This window comes from Acipenser ruthenus, chromosome 4 (assembly GCF_902713425.1).
Source record: "Acipenser ruthenus chromosome 4, fAciRut3.2 maternal haplotype, whole genome shotgun sequence".
Taxonomy (NCBI): domain Eukaryota; kingdom Metazoa; phylum Chordata; class Actinopteri; order Acipenseriformes; family Acipenseridae; genus Acipenser; species Acipenser ruthenus.
Window position 1 is genome coordinate 67,996,710 of NC_081192.1, and position 3,372 is coordinate 68,000,081.

Genomic DNA, 3,372 nt, shown 5'->3' on the forward strand with positions numbered 1-3,372 from the left:
GGACTCTACTAGGACCCCAGAGGGACCTAGCGGCCGACAGCACAGTGTCTTCAATTAAATCTTAAATTAAATCTTCAGCTGATGACCAGGCTAAAGGTGCATTGTGGCATCAGAGGCTCTCACACCACACCATATCACCCTCAAGGAAATAGACAAGTGGAGAGGTCCAACCGAACCCTGCTTGCCATGCTGAGAACCCTGAGTGAGGAGCAGAAGCAAGACTGGAAAAACTAGTTACTCAAAAAGAAGCGAAAGGATTTTCACCCTTCTTCTTGCTTTATTGAAGATCGCCAAGGCTCCCAATCGACCTTATGTTTAGACTGCAAGACAAAGGGGAGGAGGGTTCTTATCAAGACTGTGTTGTGAAGTGGTGGGCTCAGATGAAGGAGACGTACAAGGTAGCGGATAGGTCTGCTACCAAAAGAAGCCACGAGAGGAAAGGAGTCCTATGACAAGAAAGTTTATGGTGTAGAATTGCAGCAGAGAAACTGGGTCCAGGTAAGGAATGTGGGTGAGAGAGGAGGTCCCAGCAAAATCCATTCTTATTGGGAGGACCGGAAGTAAGATTGGAGACAGCCCGGTGTATGAGGTGAGGCCAGAAGGCGGAAAGGGTAGAGTCAAGATCCTCCACCGTAATCTGTTATTGCTGTGTGATTTCTGCCCATCGAGGATCCCCAACCAGAACAGCACAGCATGGTTAAAGAAACAAAAGAAGATAGACCTGAGATACACTCGAGAGACAGCAGGATAAGAGAGTGAGACAGAAGAACTGCTCGAAGCTAACTACATCTGGAGAACAATGGAGAGACCAGATTTCTCAGAACTGAACCCACAGGAAGAAGTGTTTCACTGCTTGAGAATGCTGGAGCCAATACAGAGATTAATGCTGTGGATCGGGGGAGGAGAACGAACAGGAGGAACCAGCAGACACACCCAGTAATGTATCAGGCCAAAGAGACAAAGACAACCGCCAAGGTGACTTATGAAGCTTTGGGACAACCGACTGTAGCGAGGAGGGAAGTCACTCCAGAGGGATCCAGGATCCACCACGTGCAAGGAGACCTCTTCAGCGGTTCAGGAACCTAGGCTCTGGCTCACTTCATCAGTGTGGATTGCCACATGGGAGCAGAAATAGCTGTACTTTTCAAAGAGAAGTTATCTGCAGTACAGGATCTTCTAAGTGCGAAGAGGAAACCTGGGGAGAGGAAACAGACTTGTGTATTACCTGATCACAAAGGAGAAGACATACCAAAAGCTGAGGTACGACAGTTTGCGCAGATGCTTAGAATCCATGCTGCATTGTGTTGCAAATGGAGCGGTCAGTGTGTTCATGCCTCAATTGGATGTGGGCTGGATAAGATGGAGTAGAAGAAGATGTCCAAGATCCTTGAGGGAGTGTTTCAGAACACGGGCATTCAGATCACAGTCTACTCACTGTAACAACTTGTTGGGGGGGGGGGGACCTAATGTAGATCAACTAAAAATACTACAAGTAATGGACTGGAAAGTTTAGAATGTGTTTTAAAATGTTTGTTGAAATAAGTAGTGAATGTCGAGATTACATTTCTTTTGAGTGGGAGAGTGTAGCATTATAGTAAATAGGCACCCCCATAAAAACCAAAACGATTGTAAAAGTGTGTCGTATGTGAACACAGCAGTATTAGTGAGGTAGGTGAGAGCCTACAGCCACTAGATGGCAGCACTGTGATACACATTTATTACGGGTGTGTTTATAAATTAATAAATATTACAGCTCCATTTGATGCAATACCAAACATTGCCGTCAAAGCCACCATTAATTGAAACAGCTTGTGTATGTGAAACAAATGTTAACTAAATAACTGTTACACATTATGAAGGCACATTTGTCTTGGCAAAATTACAGACTTCTTTTTTTTGAGCCAGCATTATTTAAAACAATCTACATCTAGCATTCACGTAAATGCACAGCTCTAATCTATGCTTATTCTACTGTTTGTTTTCACTATTCAGAAAAAAAACGTAATCGTGCTGTCCCAGCCTTTTCACTGCATTCAATATTCGGTTGGAATGACTTAAAGCAAACAAACAAATAAACAAAAAACATTAAAACCAGAGTTTTAGTACTTTTCATTTTCAACAATATAAAATATGTGCTACAGTGTTGCCAGTGATATAGGAATATCACTATTATTTCCATATTATATGTTTTTGGAGAGGTAAGCTGCATATAGTAACAGAAGTTAATGTGAAACAAAAAGAGGCTATATTTGTTGCTTGACTTGTGAACTGTACCGTAGTGTGAATGATTGACTGTAGCTCCCTGTTATTATATGGGTTTATTCAGCCAGGTTTAATATCTCACGAGACTATATGCCAAAAGGAAATTCTCTTGACACTACTTCTGGAAATAATGTGTGCAGTCTGTTCTGACGCCGTCATATCTAACCAAAATGCTATAAATCCTATCGACTGTGTGCCACCAATCCCATTTAATTTACACATCACAGTCCACCAGAGGTGGTATGTAACATCCTGTACACTCGCCAATCATTTTGACATTTTTCAAATTGCTTCCCACCCACCTCGTCTTCATATTCCGGTGTTTTTTATATGTACATTGAGCAAAGTTTGCGACTCAGTGAGTGAAATAAGTTGCATTAGAAATGGATAGATTTGCTACATGAGGTACACAGAGTAACTGCCAGTCTGTATAACTGTACGGAGATGGTAAGGGCAAGATATATATTATCCGCTCTCATGCTTATTAATAAATAATCTAGGGGAAGTTAAACACATATATAATGATGTATTCGAATATTTATTTGTGTAATCGATGTTAAGTTTGGCATTAGTCAAGAAGATTGTTGTAAATAGTCATTTTAAAGTAAAGGTACATGGTGGCAGCCATTTTCTCTAAATGTGTAAACGGAGAGCACTCAGGAGAGCACTCTCCTGTGGCTTGCACTGTAAACAGACAGCTGTAACAATAATACTTCTGATTGTTATTACTTTGTTTATTGTGTTTTTGTAAAATCAGATTGCAGCGGGAAAAAGAGCCTCCAGTCATTCATTGCTACCCTGTAGACACCTCTTAGTGCAAGAGCAGAACTGTAACACAACAAAGGTTGAAAAAATTGCGCCCTCTGCGTAGATATGCAACGGTTAATAAACATACAGGTCCTGTTTAACCTCATATACTGTTGCAAAGTCTGATTATTCCTACACTAGAAGACGGTGAAAAAGATCAGCAACAGTGACAAAAACTGTTGAAATTTACGCACTTTGTCACAATAGGTTTTAGTTGTTTCTGTGTGTTTCTACATTTTAAGTTGAACTCCCACCAATTCATTTTTTCATTCTGGTTTAACATCTTTGGCAAAGGTGACTTTC

The 3,372-nt window shown here is 41.1% G+C and overlaps 1 pseudogene; it reads left to right on the forward strand.

The window, feature by feature from the left end:
* The first annotated feature begins 939 nt into the window (after nt 1-939).
* LOC117400055 (ADP-ribose glycohydrolase OARD1-like) lies at nt 940-1,440 on the forward strand (annotated as a pseudogene).
* The last annotated feature ends 1,932 nt before the right edge of the window (nt 1,441-3,372 follow it).